The sequence below is a fragment of the Triturus cristatus genome, chromosome 3_2, assembly GCF_964204655.1.
Source record: "Triturus cristatus chromosome 3_2, aTriCri1.1, whole genome shotgun sequence".
In the NCBI taxonomy this organism is placed as follows: Eukaryota; Metazoa; Chordata; class Amphibia; order Caudata; family Salamandridae; genus Triturus; species Triturus cristatus.
Genome location: NC_140584.1, coordinates 956,234,131 through 956,250,033, shown reverse-complemented (window position 1 = coordinate 956,250,033; position 15,903 = coordinate 956,234,131).

Sequence of the window (15,903 nt, the reverse complement as noted above, 5' to 3'; positions counted from 1 at the left end):
AGGGGATCGTACACTACCTAGTACACCCCTCGGAAATAACTGACATGTCTCTGGTGTTTTGATGTTAGATGATCCCCTTGAGAAACCCCAAACCTGATGAGATGGTAGAAGGTACTGTGGTGGTGGTGCTCCAGTCAGGTGACCTCAGGGACCATGTTCTTCGAGAAGCAAATTTGTAGAAAGAAGTCCTTTAAAGTGATGCTCAAATTCTGTGGTTCCCCAATCTGCACTGGAGTAGCTGGAAAGTATTAGGGCCATGTTCACAATTAAAAGACAACCAGACTATTTGAATGTAATGACGTCAACTCAATATCCGTGAATTTGAAGGTGGAATACTAGTTGCAGCATTAGGTTTTCTTTTGAGGAAGCTGTAATGGTGTTCATGGAGAGCGTCAGAGAAGCAGATTCTGGGTTAAATGAGGGCCACGGTCTGTCGAGATGAAGCTGTTCTGGCAGTTGTAGGGTATTGTGGGGGCTGGGTGCTTCTTTTCTTGTGGAGGACATGTGTTTTTCTAGGACGGTCATAAATGGGGGGCTGGAATGTTGATTTCTAGGGGCGAGTTTCCAATATCAGGATTCTTTTAACTAATTGTTCTCTGTCTCGCCTCCTTCCCCTCTTTGGTGTGAATAGACTGCTGTGAATTTTATTCTTTTAAATTGTTGTAAATGGGATTGACTTTAGGAAATGTTATGGTTAGTGGATGTATTTGTACCGTATTTGTAGCATGTCCTTTAGTTGTCACAAGATCTTGTTTCTGATGAGTGTACAGTTGCACAAACTATGTTTGCTGTAATAAAAGGATTTGAACTTAAAGTAAATATAAAAACATCTGACATTCAAAATGTATCCGTAGTAAAGGTAGAAGGTGAGAAACTCTCCACAAAGTTCCTACTTATTCAGGATTCAAGACCATAAAGTACTTTGGGATATATCTGTTAAGTCATGCAGATTTGTAGAGCGCACCGTCACCAGGGAGGGTATCCTGGTGCCGAGCAGGTGTGAATCTAGCAAACCTAGAGCCTAGTGGGACTAATCAAAAAGTCAGGTCTTCAGCTTCTTGAGGAATTCAAGAAGCGAAGAGGAGTATTTTATGTGCAGCAGCAGATAGTTTCATGCTTTAGGGTGATGTAGGAGAAGGCTCGCCCACCGGAACTGGTTTTCTGTATGCAGAGGATATGTGCAAGTAGGAGTGCAGACGAGCGGAGGTGTCTGGAAGGTTTGTGAAAGCAAATGTGATTGTTGACGTATACTGAGCCAGTGTATTTAATGCCTTGAAAGTGTGTTTGAGGAGTCTGAATTGTGCTCATTTGTGTATGGGGAGCCAGTGGAGCTCCTTCAGGTGTGGTGGGATGTTAGTACGGCATCACAGGTTAAGAGTGATTCTGGCAGCTGCTTTCTGAATGGTCTGCACCCTTCTATGGAGCTTTTTTTGTTAATCCTGGCACACATGATGTTCCCGTAGTCCAGGTTGCTTTTGATGAGGGCGCGCGTAACGGAGCCATTTGAAAATCTTCCTCGGCATCTGTCTCCTGAATATGGGACTCTGCATGAAGTCAAATAACCCAGGGTCTCAGATGAACTTTACACAGATAAGGTCAACTTGAAGTCCCAATTGTTATCGTGGCCGGGGAGAGTTGTGGACTTCATAACGAATTTATGCCTGAGGATATAGTATATTTTCCAGTCCCTTACAGTTTGGGTGGTGAACAGAACAAACACTTATGACATTACAGAAAAATGACGAACAGATTTCATTCAGTGGAGAAGAAGCCACATGTTGCCTTGAGGCTATTAACATGACTCAAGGAATACAGGAGTCTGTCGAACTCTGGCATCCAACAATACTTTCTAGCAACCCAATTGTAGGGTATGGTGATCGAGTTCGGGAAAATCACAGACATTCAATGGTGCTCTATGAAACAGAAGATGGTGCTCTATAGCTTCTTTATAAAAAGCATTTTGGATTCTAAAACCAGTTGTTCCACTGAGTTGAGGACTTAATTTATAGGGTTGTGCTAGATGCCTGGCACACTTTTATTGGGGTGTCTTAAATATTATTTCATACCTCGTCTTCATTTACTCCTCCCCTCTTTATTAAGCCATACTTTTCCCTGTTAATGAACAACAAAGCCTTTCAGTCGTGGAATAGCAGTTGTGTAAAATCATGAGACATTTTGCTTAAGGACAGAGTAACGTTGTTTAAGCAGTGCAACACAGATTGGCAGGTTTGAGTATAGGAGAGCTCTGGGCACAGTTTAGTGGCTTATGAACATAGCAGTGCTAAAGACAGGCACTAGATTGCTTGCTCTATTTAGATGATTCTGCAGAGAGATAAAGGAGAGAGCCATATAAAACTCACATTGTATAAAATCCTAAGGGGCATGGAACAACCAAAGGTTTCAAAATGTCATGTTTGGTGGGTCTGGGAGCTGACCTATGACTTTCCTGATAGTGACTGCAGACAAAGTTGGGCAAAGTCCATGTGGGAACAAGGATTCTTCTTGGAATAGACACTAACCTAAATACATTATACACATGGTATTGCACGCCAGTTAGACTTAAGAAAACATCACCCACTAAAAAGAGGATATGTCAGCCGTTGGAGGGAATGTGACGTCAAGAGCTTACCGACCCCCATACTCTGGAAATGTGTCCTGTTGCTACAGTTTGAGGGAAGATTAGTAACTGGAGATAGACAAGATTTTGAGAATATGACTGTATTGGGAAACAGAACATAAGCTGCTGTGCATTCTGCACAGTCATTCTTACCCAGTGTACCCCCAAGAAACAAACTGGTAAGATATTTACTCTCAGCAGCTAAGCAGCTCATAGCTAAGCAGCTCATACTGGCCAAATGGGTTATCAGGTAATCCTTTCACACAGTGTATATTTTGATAACATTTTGGGCCTATTACATATATAAAGTTGACTCAGTAATACACAGGACTCAGTCTTAGGTATGTGGTCCCCTTGGTGGAGTACAGGGCCATAGCATTTAATGCGGTCATATACCCTAGATGCTCGGTGCCGCTAAGGCTTGCTGAAATGGTGTGACACCACAAAAAAGAAGATGTAAAAGGGGTGAGAATTTGTATTTGTATCCACTCTTAGAAAAATTGAATAGTCATGTGTTCATTCATGAGTTATGGTCCCCTGCCCTTTACCTATTGCTGTGAACGTGCCGATAGAGGGGTGTGACTCTACTGCTGGACATTCACTTGTTTGTCAGCATGTTACCATTCACGGTGCATGAAATGCTTCAGCACCCAATTTGGCTTGTTATTTAAAAGCAACTCAAGTTCCCGCAATTCTCCCCTTCATTGCAGTACTTTCAAATGGATGCTATATCATACTTAATAAAGTGGTATGTGGGCGGGAGTCCCGTATATTGTATCTGTTTCCCAGTTAGTCACTTGTTGCAACAACATCTTGTTTCCTCCTCGGCATGGGTGTAAGACTGCGGCGCAGCCACTCACCTGAAGTTTAGGATGTCTGCAGGAGCAATGAATTGCCCTATCCCCTCCTAGGACACCTCTCAGCACTACTGAACTTGCTATAGGAGTCCCGGCAGGTGTCCCAAAAGGGAAGGGGAATGGGACAAGATAAAGAGAGAGAACACTGCTACTCCACAAAGCCTGGTCCAGCCCGGCACCCTCGAGGGGATCTTTTCGCAGAGGAGGGTCGCTTTTTGGAGGACTTGCGTACTCTATAAAATAAGAAATGCAACAGATGAGCACAGAGACACTTCTGGGCCACGCAGACGCACTCAACACAGAACAATCAAAATAAGCGAGTTATGTTAATCACCTGGTTCGCAAGAGGAGCTGACATACTCTCTTAGCCTTTATCTGTAGGTTGCAGGATAATACAATCCAAATAATAGTTCTCTAAGAACAATGCTGCCAAAAAGGAGTCACTGGCTATGATTATATGTCACCTACAGCCAGGTAAACGAGTGGCACCTAGACTCGTCGTTTCATTTGCACAAAACACCCATAAACAAATATTCACACCTAGGAACAGGCCCAAAGGGCTACAAAAGCCAGTATCCATACAATATGATGATCAGAGGGGTAACAGGATGCTTCCATGCGCAAGGCGTGGTATCAAGTTCACAATATTCATCTTAATATCAAAGTTCTATGCAAATAGTGTAGAAACAAAACCCACAGAAGTGGGTAATGAGTTCAAACATAAAATGACCCTAAGCGCTAAGCTGAATGCAAATATAAAATGAGATCAAACATAAAATGACTCCAAGCGCTAAGCGTAATTCAAATATGAAATGAGTTCAAACAGAAAATGACTCCAAGCGCTAAGTGCATAACAAATATGTAAATGCCATAGTCTTGAATCAAAAGTCACTTGTGCCAAATACAAGATTGCCAATTCACAGGGCAAATATGCAAGTACGAGATTTACCATACCAACAAAAAATGTCAAAGTCACACAGCCTTTCACATACGCAGCCTTAACTGTCCGATGCGTGCTGCAGTTTTGGACCAGCATGTGCTTCTGTCCAGCGGTGATGGAGGAAATCCTGAAGCGGTGACAGAAGCAGTCTCAAGCTGAAGCAGGAACCAGGAGATTAACCCAAGCACTGACAGGTGCGAGGCTTGGTCTTTAGTAGCTAGTTCAGTGGCAATTAACCGCACAAGGCTAGCCACGCTCATAAGCATGCCAGGTGCACATGTCCAATAATGTGACACTGTTGCTAGCAGCCAAAAACAACAAGCATTGGCAAAATAACCACTGGCCCCAACAAATACAATAAAAAGAAACAAACATTGGCAGTGGCAAGAAAAGGAAAAAACCAAACAACTTAGTGGACAGAAATGTGAGTAAGCAGGGACCCCTGAGGGTGCTGACATACCAGACAGGACGGGGAGCTCCTGACAATGGGATTGTAGATAGCTTGTTGTGTCCTTCCATTCCAATGTTGAAAGCAGAATTTTATAAGCTAAGCAGACTCGAAGCACTATTGTTCCAACAAGAAGTGGCTCTCACATCTGCCAGAGAGACCTTTGAATTGCAGGTGGCTACGACTTCCAGTGAAATACAATCATTGTTAAATACAAATCTTCTCCTGCATTTTGAAGAACTGATACATCAAATATTTAATGCTTCTGATACAGCGGGCCTAACACACTTTTTTAAACTTGTAGGCTCCGGCATCGTGACATCTTTCCAAACTGCCTTTGGAGTAATTCCGGCTTTTATACACTCCATTTTTCCCAGCATGTTCCAGTTGCTGCTGTTCCTTATTGGCGGCATTCTCGTTCTGTTGCTACTGTTCCGTAATGGATGTTCCTTCTGTGTATGCCCTGGAGCTGGCATTGCTCCAACACTACAGTGAGCGTATGCTTCAGATCTTTGGGCTACTTCCACTGTTGGCATTGGATTAGGATTGGTGCTTACCATTTAGATATGCTTAATTCACCTGCATGCAACCTGTGTTTCACTGCATCCGAGCCCCTTTCAATATGCAGATGCCTGCTGCCCTGGATTTCGATCTACTGAAGAGTCCCTTAGTGCCCATTATCAGGGCTGTTCCTCGGGTTGGCATCTTCTACGTCATCTGAGTCTGGAGCCAATGGCCAATGGGGATTCCTGTGCAACGGCACAGGGATTACTGGATCAAAGCTTCATTGAGATCAACACAGTTTTAGAACTTCTGAATTGGGCAGTGACCCTATCCTCCTATGCTGAGTCAGACTCTGCCTTAGAGTCCTTCACAATTGCTGATCACATACTGGATGCCTCCGACATGCATTGATGGGATATTGTTTATGAAATTGTCTTTTACATGTCTCTCCTGATAGTTAGTTCTTGGAAACGTCTTTGAGTTTGTTTATCTTCCAAATTATGTTACCCCTTGCCATGCTTCCTTTCTGACCAAGGGGAGGGTGTCATGTGTCCAGTGCATGGCCCATTGTAGTTTTCCCTAGGTTAGCCTAACTGGGCATGATACAGGCCGCATTTGCTTTGCCCACGTTCATATCTAAACACGTTTAATATTTGTGCCATATTGTATTTTCACACAGAACTTGCAGCTGTTTTCACACAATCATGTTTTCGAGTTCTGTTCCTTCCTGGGATTTATTCTGAACACAGTAGACAAGGTAAAACAACAATGTGCCTAGTTATTTTGTTCTAGTCAGACACTAGCACCTAGACACAACACATAAGTACAGCTGTTGTTTGTGAGCATATGCAACTTGTCATATAGGTAGATACAGTAAAGTAACATATACAGAGAGAGAGATAGACTTTTCAGAGAGAAGATCACAGCTGTACCTGAGATGAAGAACATCCACCTGTGTATGCTAAGGTACGGGGTCCCCCACTAATCCCCAAGATCTTTCTTGTATAATTATTCTGCTTCAGTAGAAGGGGCAGGGGGTTAGGCTTATCTGTCTAATAATATGAGAGGGCTTTTCATAATATGTGGATTACTGACTATACTAACGGTCTTTTTGTCAAGCATTTGTTTTCTGATTGTGGCACAAACACTGCATTCTAGAGCATGATAGTTTAAATAAACATTATAAACTTCTTTTGTGTCTTTGTTTTATTACTTGTTGTGAATGAGTATGTGTGAGGGCGAAAGGAGAGTGTCCTGTTACTGCATTCCCAGAGAGGGCCGAGAGTGTTGTGTTCTGGGGTGTCACTTTTCTTGTCTCTCCAGATATGGTTATGAGGGCATATGAGACACTAGAGCTAGTCCGACTCAGGCTCATGGGTACCGAGGTGGTATGGTGACTCAGTCACTACTTACTGACGTTCTATGGTCCCAAGCATAGATCTGTTCCTGAGCAGAATTCCTGCAACAGTGCAACTTGTAATGAAGAGCGCAGGGACACCCAGTGCATAGATTTGAAGTTTTATTTTTACATTAAGTAGCAGAAAGTAGAGCTCACTGCTTGATGCTGCATCCTAGATTAGAATGCCTAACTGTTATGAGATCTTAAAATGCTCATTCACAGCCACATGCTACAGCTGCATAAGGTACATTCTATATGTGGAGAATAAAGATCTCTAACATGATAATAAAAATGTAATCCCTACATTTCTCAAGAACTCTTGATGAGTGACAGATCCTGCCTGGGGATCCAGATATCCTGTTGTCAGAATGCTACCACAAAGCATCATTGGATAATGCAAAAATCCTCTCTCATAGTCTTTAAACAGTTCAAAACCTGATACAGCAGGCATCACTTTGGAGCTTCCAGCTGTTACATCTTCAACACAAACATAATGGAAAGATTGCTTGCGCAATGCAGAAGCAGCACCATTTGCACACTGACATATAGGCTCCTCCAATCAATCAATCAGGGGAATTATAAGAGCACCCACCCGTGTGGGTCTCAAGGTGCTGCAGGGGGTGAGGGGGATCAGCAGATCCATATCAAGAGAAGAGCCAGGTCTTCAGAGCCTTCCTGAAGGTGTTCAGGGACAGGGCGCATCTGATGTCGGTGGGAAACTCGTTCCAGGACTTGGCTGCGATGTAGGAGACGGATCTTCCCCCTGCGCTGGCTCTGCGGATGCGTGGGGTTTCAGCAAGGAGAAGGTTGGTGGAGCGGAGGTTTCGTTTGTGTACGTGGAGGGTGATTCTGTCGTTGAGGTATTGGGGTGCAGTGTTGTGTAGGCATTTGTAGGCATAGGTGAGTGTGTTGAAGGTGACTCTTTTCTCGACGGGGAGCCAGTGGAGCTTGCGTAGGTGTTGGCAGATGTGTTCGTGTCAGGGGACCCCGAGGACGAGTCTGGCAGCGGTGTTCAGTATTGTCAGGAGTTTGCGGAGTAGAGACTTGTTGATGCCGGCATAGAGGGCGTTTCCATAGACAAGTCTGCTGGTAATGAGTGCGTAGGTGACTGTTTTCCTTGCCTCGGGGGATCCATTTGAAAGTCTTACGAAGGATGCGGAGGGTGTTGAAGCAGCTGGAGGTGATGGCGTTGACCTTTCGGTTCATGGAGAGGGAGGAGTCTAGTACAATGCCGAGGTTCTTGCCGTGGTCCGTGGGGTAGGAGGGCTGCCAAGGGTAATAGGCCACCAGGAGTTGTTCCATGCCGCAGGGGAGGTTCCGAGGACGAGGACTTCCGTCTTCTCCGAGTTTGAGTTTTAGGCAGCTGTTGCTCATCCATGCTGTGACATCCTGCACTCCCTCCTGGAAGTTGAATCTGGTGGTGGCAGGGTTCTTGGTGAGCAAGAGGATGAGCTGGGTGTCGTCGGCATAGGAGACTATGCTGAGGCCGTGCTGTCAGACAATGGCGGCGAGAGGAGCCATGTAGATGTTGAAAAGGGTAGGGCTGAGTGATGATCCCTGTGGGACTCAGCAGTTGATTTCTGTGGGTTCGGAGAGGAAGGGTGGCAGTCTGATGTTTTGGCTCCTGCCGGTGAGAAATGATCTAATTCAGTCGAGGGCGGAGCCTTGAATGCCGGCGTCGTGTAGTCGGGTTGCGAGTGTGCGGTGGGAGACGGTGTCGAATGCTGCTGATAGGTCGAGTAGAATCAGGGCTGCGGTGTGGCCTTGGTCGAGGAGGGAGCGGATGTCGTCGGTGGCGGCAAGTAGGGCGTTCTCGGTGCTGTGGTTGCTTCAGAATCCAGATTGGGAAGGGTCGAGGATGGCGTTGTCTTCGATAAATCTTGTCAGTTCTGCATTGACTGTCTTCTCTGCGACTTTAGCTGCGAAAGGGAGGAGCGAGATGGACCGGTAGATTTTTAGGTCGGTCGAATCCGCCGAGGGCTTCTTGAGCAGGGGCCTGACCTCTGCACGTTTCCAGTCGTTGGGGAAGGAGCTGGTCTTGAAGGTGGTGTTGATGGTCCGTTGCAATATGGGTGCAATGGTGGTGGCGGCTCTGTGGTATATGTGGGGTGAGCAGGGGTCTGTAGGGGCCCCGGAGTAGATGCTTTTCATGGTTGCTGGTGTCTCCTCTGTCATGATCGGAGTCCAGGCGGAGATGGTGGTCTGGCTGGCGTTGCCACTGGGCGGGTTGGCTGCAGGGTCAGGCGTGTGGTCATTGAAGTTGTCGTAGAGGTTCTTTATCTTTAGGTGGCAGTAGGATCCGAGTTTGTCGCAGAGGTCCTGGGACGGGGTGATGTCCGTGGCTTTGCTGCGGGCTTGGTGAATTCCTGGATGACGCTGAAGAGTTCCTTGGAGTTGCTGGAGTTGGCGAGGATTCTTTTGTGGATGAAGGTCGTTTTGGTGGGAATATAGCACGCTACAAAGCCTGCTTTTTCTATGCAATATTTCACAACGCGGTTGTTACAACGACAGTGTTGTTACAATGCGATGCCATTACTACGCAAGTCATTACATCGACTTGCAGTAGATGGCGCGTAACATTAGGAATGTATAATTTACTATTCCAACTCCAGCCGACGTAACAGTAGGGAAGGTGTTGGAATAGTAAACTATACTATTCCTTATGTTAGAGCGCCATCTACTGCAAGTCGATGTACTGACTTGCGTAGTAATGGCATTGCGTTGTAACAACGCGGTTGTTGTAACAACCGCGTTGTAAAGGCATCGCGGTCTAATGCCCGTGATGTAAAAGTTGTTTCCCTTTTGGTGGTTCTGATGCGTCAATGGTATTCCGTCATGGCGTCCTTGAAGGTGGTGTAGTTATCGGGTGTCTTGCTGTTTCTCCAGTTCTTCTCCAGGCGTCTGCAGGTGCGCCTGGTTTCTTGGAGATCGGTGGTGAACCAGGCGGCTTTCCTGGGGCGCTGCTTGTCGGGGTTGCACAGCGGGGCGAGTTTGTCAGCCCAGTTGGCGATCCAGGTGTGGAATTCCATGGCCCCGAGGTTAGCGTCGGTTTCAGTGGGGGAGGGGGTGTTTAGCCGTTGAGGGTAAAGTTGAGTTGTTCCACAGTGATTCTGCTCCAGTTCCTATGTGGGGGGCATGGGGCAGGTTCGGGTAGCTTGGGTTTGTTGGCCAGGAAGTGTACGCAGTGGTGGTCAGGCCAGGGAGGCTGAGTGGTGTAGCTGAAGTGGACCCTGTTGCCTCCAGCGAAGATGGGGTCGAGAGGGTGTTGCGCAGGGCAGCAGTGTTGGGGTCGTTGAGGCTGTTGAGGTGGAAATTCAGGTCCCCGATGAGTATGTAGTCCATGGTGGCGATGGCTTGGGGTGTGATGAGGTCGGTGATGGTGTCGACGAAGAGTGCTCGGGGAGTCTGTAGGGGAGGGTGCCCCGGAGTGTGGAGTTAGGGCTGGTCTGGACCCGGAAGTGCAGGTACTCGGCGGCGGGGAAGTTTTCGCTGGAGGTGGTTAGGCCAAGGGAGTTTTTGTGCGCGATGGCGATGCCTCCTCCCGGGTGGTTGGGGCGGTCCTTCCTCTGGATCTTGTACCCGTCTGGGATGGCAATGGCAATGTCGGGGGCTGAGGAGGAGCTGGTCCAGGTTTCTGTGAAGAAGGTGACGTCGGGAGAGAGCGAGTCCAGGAGATTCCAGATTCCCATGGGGTGTCTGTGCAAGGAGCGCACGTAGAGGATGATGCATTATTATTTATTATTATTTTAATTATTTTAATTATTTATATAGCGCAGCTGATACCTTGCAGGCTTCCTGGCGCTGAGGAAAAATACTATACTGAAGAGGAGCACAAGTAGGTAAGACAGGGAGGTCTAAGGGAAGAGCCAGGTCTTGATGCACTTCCTAAATGGGAGAAGTTGGGGGGTTTGGCGTATTTTAATGGGCAGACTGTTCCATAACTTGGCAGCTGCGACCCTAAAGGATCTGCCCCCGGTTCTGGCTTTATTGTATCTGGGCACCCTTACCAGATACGCCGAGGAAGACCGAAGCTCTCTAGTAGGAGTATACCACTGAAACAAGGTTTGCAGGGGCCTGGGCCCGAGTCCGTGCAAGGCCTTGAATACAATGCAGAGGGACTTAAAAGCCACCCGCTGCTTTAGGGGTAGCCAGTGCAATTCGGCCAGTGCCGCAGTGGCCGAAGACCTTCTCGACCAGCCGAGAGCCAGTTTGGCCGCGGCTGATTGAATTCGTTGCAACCGGTCCAACAGCGTGACAGGGGACTCAAGGAGTAGGGCGTTGCAGTAATCCAGGCGACTCAGAATCGTACACCTGACTACCAGCGCCCGGGCTTGTGCAGGGAGAAGTGGCATAATTTTTCGCAGGGAGCGTAGCAAAGCCGTGCAGATCCCCACTGTTTTTGCCACCTGGGTTTCCATACTCAGCTTGTTATCGAGCATGACCCCCAGGTTGCGGACTGAGGAGACAGGTTTAGGTTTCTCCCTTGTCTCAGGAGGCCAGAAGTCGTTCGGGAACTGGTGTGATAGCGTGGTGCCAGCATGGAACAAAACCTCTGTTTTGGAGGCATTAAATTGAAGAGAGTTCCTATGGAGCCAGCCAGCCGTTTCTCTAAGACACTCATGGAAGGAGGTCAGGGAGATGGAGTCCTCTCCTTCCCAGGAGAGAATGAGCTGGGTGTCATCTGCGTAATTAATTGTTTTTAACCCGAATGACTTGATTAATGTAATCAGTGGTTTAAGGTATACATTAAAAAGGATGGGACTGATGGAGGATCCCTGGGGAACTCCCTGTGGCACAGGTGAGAAAGCAGATTGAAATGGGGGGAGGGAGACAGCCTGTCTCCTGTCCTGCAGGTAAGAATGAAACCAAAGCAAAGCTGTGCCTTCCACACCAGCTTCCCTGAGTCTCAACAGCAGCGTCCTGTGGTTGACCGTATCGAATGCGGCAGACAGGTCCAGCAGTATCAATGCCACTGACTGGCCCCTGTCTGCACGCATGCGGAGATCCTCCATGGCTGTTAAAATCGCCGTTTCGGTCCCGTGGGCAGGACGGAAGCCGAATTGGAGATCATCCAGAAGGTTGTTCTGCTCAAGATGGATAGAAAGGCAGGAACTGACCCATCGTTCCACTACCTTCACAGGGAAAGGCAGTAGGGAGATGGGTCGATAGTTGGAGAGACAGTCTGGGTTGAGGGAGGGTTTCTTCAGGAGCGGGGTAACAAGCGCCTGTTTCCACGGGGTTGGAACATAGCCACATTGCAAAGACTGGTTGCAAATTTGGCGCAGGATGCCAAAAAGTTCTATTCCAGAGCTTTTCCAAATTTTTGGAGGCAGTGGGTCGAGCGGGGAACCTGAGGTAATACTGAACGCCAGTTTTGCAAACTCGGGTTCAGAGATCATGGAGAATGCTCTCAGTCTAGCCGTCGCGCAGGAAGATTGAGGCGACAAGTCCAGGGGGCTGGTGCTGGCTCCCTGAGTATTGGCATCTCCCAGTGCGGGGGGGGTCTTCAGGTTTTGAATAATGGTATTAATTTTATTAATGAAAAAGGTTGCCAAATTATCACAGAGGGCTTGGTTGGGAGGCTGCGTAGACGTAACACAATCTGGGTGAGTAAGATTTCTAAGTATCTGGAAAATGCTTTTTGCACTATTTGTGGCGTTGGTAATCGTAGAACAGTAATAATTAGCCTTTTCTCGGACAATGGCAGATTTATACGCTCGGAGATTGTCTTTCCAAAGAGTTTTATTGGAGTCGAGATAGCCTTGCCTCCACTTTCTCTCAGATTGTCTGCAAACCAGCTTGAGAGCTCTCAGGGAGTCGTTGAACCAAGGGGCGGCTGCTCTTCTCCTTGGCTTACATTTTTTCAGAGGAACGATACGCTCTGAGATATTAACGATGTTGGTGCAGAAGGACGTATAGTTGTCCTCCACCGACCGGGCTGTGGAGAAGCTGTCTTCCACCTCGAATACGGGGCCAGTCAGTCTCTGTTTATCTAAGACTTTCCAGTCTCTATACAGAGAGTCGGGTGTGATACTGAGTGACGGTTTGTTAGCTCTGCCGCTGGCTATGTGAAATTTAATAAGTGCATGGTCAGTCCAGCACAAAGGCAGAATGTCGTTCAGGAAAGCCAGCTGGGGGGAAGAAAAAATAAGGTCGAGCTGGTTTCCAGCTGAGTGTGTAGGTTCACTGACCAATTGCGAAAGTCCCACACCTTCGCAGGAGAGTAGGAGATTGTTTAAAGCAGAGTCCAGACTACCATTGGGCCAAAGATTGAAATCACCCAGAACAAGCAATTTGTTGTGGGAAGTGGCCATATTCGTAATAGTCGTGAGGAGCGACTGCTGTTGTGTGGAATTAAAAGCTCCCGGCGGGCGGTAACATATTACAGCCGTGAAGGATGTTCCGGAGAGACAGTTAATTGAAAGACCTAATATTTCCGTACCAGCCACTGGGTCCATGTCAAGTGTTTTTATGGACCAGGAGGCTCTGTAAATTATGCCAACAACACCACCCCGACCCTTGGGTCTTGGGAGATGTAAGATTTTATAATCTTGTGGACATGCCCAGTCTAGCTCTATGTTACAGTCGGAGTGGGTCCAGGTCTCAGTCATGAACAATACGTCGAGGTGGTGATTCTCGATAAGCTGAGAGATTTCATTGGCGTGTTTGGGCAATGACCTGACATTCAGCAGGCCGCCCATCAGTAGACCTTTGCAGGCGAAGTCTTGTAAGGGGAATGCAGTGTCCATGAAGGAGAGTTGGCCTTCATGAACAAAGTCTCTGAGGGAGAGTAAAAACTCACGTGACAGATACGGAGAGCTGGTGAAGGGTGTAAGGGCAGGAGCATCGGGGAGCGCTGCAGCCACTGCCGAGGCGCGGACGAGCGCAGACGAGCTTGCCTTATGCGCGCCTTCGGCGCGCATTCGTCGCGCCCGCTGCGCTCGTCCGCTGCGCTTCCGACAGAAACTCATGATTTATAGGTAGTGTCGGTGCGTAGGAGGGGGGCGTGGCCTGGCGCGGTGGGCGTGTCCGGCGGCAACCAAGAATGGCTGCAGGACGCGATGTGCTCTACGAGCAAAGCGGCAAGCTGTCAGCCGCTGAGCTGTGGCACAGGTGAGGCCAAGGTCTTAAGCACAGTACAAGTATTAAAAACACACTTTATACACAGAGAAACAAAGTTTTAAAACTAGCGACTACCGGCTTCCGCCTCAGTAGTGTTTTCCAGGTTGTAGAAGGGCGCAGGCGCTTTGGCGCGTTATTTATACCAATTTAGGCGGGGGGGCGTGGCCTGGCGCGGTGGGCGTGTCCGGCGGCGACCAAGAATGGCTGCAGGACGCGATGTGCTCTACGAGCAAAGCGGCAAGCTGTCAGCCGCTGAGCTGTGGCACAGGTGCATCTTAGGGCATCGGGGGTGTTGGCAGCCAGAGCGGTGGTGAAGGTCCGGCGGCAGGAGAACAGGCCGTGGATCGTGTTAGGCGTGGCTTTCTGGCAGTTGTTATTTCTTCCTGAGTTTAGTGGGAGGAGGGCGGCTGCGTTGTATCGGTGGATGGTCCGAGATCCAGGGTCCCTGGCGCTGTTCGCGGTCGGGTCCCGGACGGACGCAGACGGCTTGCCTTTGGCTTGGCGCTGCGGCCACCATTAAGTAGGGGAGGGGTTAGGGACGTGCAGCTGGGAGGCGCGAACGGGCCTCCCAGCTGGCAGACAGCGGCCTTGAACACCTCCCAGGAGGAGGCTGGAGGGCTCAGCAGCGGTAAAGGTAGAGCAGAGCTGCTGGAGAGAGAGCAGGCCTGAGACCGAGGGTCAGAGGTATAACTCGCACTCACCCGCAGCAGCCGCCATTAAGTAGGGGAGGGGGAGGGACGCGCAGCTGGGAGGCGGGAATGGGCATAGACAGGGGGGAGGGGCCACAGGGGCAGCAGCGGAGGGAAGGGGGTAAAAGCAGAGCGGGCACAAAACCAGCAATAACAATTACCAAAACAAAACAATACCACCAATTCCAACAATTAGAAGCACAGCTGACCCACCAAGGAAATGGAATCAGACAGGGACAGGAACGGGCACACACGGAGGTGACCTGGCAGACAGTGGTCTTGAACACCTCCCAGGAGGAGGCTGGAGGGATCAGCGGCGGTGAAGGTGGAGCGGAGATGCTGGGGAGAGAGCAGGCCTGAGACCGAGGGTCAGAGGTCTAACTGGCGCTCTCCTCCGCAGCGGCCGCCATTAAGTAGGGAAGGGACGAGCAGCTGGGAGGTGGGTACGGGCGTGGACGGGGGAAGGGGCAGCAGCAGAGGGAAGGGGGACGCGGGGAAAAGCAGAGCGGGCACAAAACCAGCAATAACAATTACCAAAACAAAACAATACCAATAGTGCCAATATCGGCAACAGTTATCACAACATACATAAGTACAAAATAAAACACACGACACTGAATGTAAGTGGAGAAATATTGCTGCAGGTTTATTAGCATAAGCAATATGCAAACATGGTGGGTTATCTTACGGGCGATCCCAGGGCAGGCCAGCCCCTGTGCCGCCTGCCCGTCTGATAAGCCTAGAGTCACCATGGCAACGCCAATTGGTGTATACCTAATGTTGGGAGGGTCCCCCCCTCCCACCTGTGGACCACCAGTCCACTTGCTACACACGCCCCCCCGTGATGGGTGGGCGGAGCATAAATGGCAGCCCCCGGTTGCTCAGACCCACAACCGCCTGTCGGTTAGCGGGGCGCCGTCGTTCTTCCAGGGGACCCGCTAAACATCCCTGGGTATCCTGGCTTAGCACCCCATGGTGCTGCTGCATGCTGTACCCCTTGGTAAGTGCAGACCCTGGATCGCCCTGTAACTCCTCCTGCAACACAAAGCGAGAATTGTTAGAAAAAACCTGGCCCCCCCATTGTCCCTCCGGACGCCGGGTAAGCGGATGGGCGGGCAAGGCGAACGAGCGGACAAGAGGGCGAGGAGGGGGCGGAGACAGAATATGTACCCCCCCCTGGCTCCTCCCCGCCGGAAGCAGCTCTCTGCTGGGGTCTCCCTAGGTCAGTCCCAGGGACACGACCTCCCACCCCTGTGCCTTCCTGTGGCACTAAGGCGGCCGCCCTCAAAGGGGCGGGCCGCTGCGCAACCCCCCCCCCGGGCAGCCT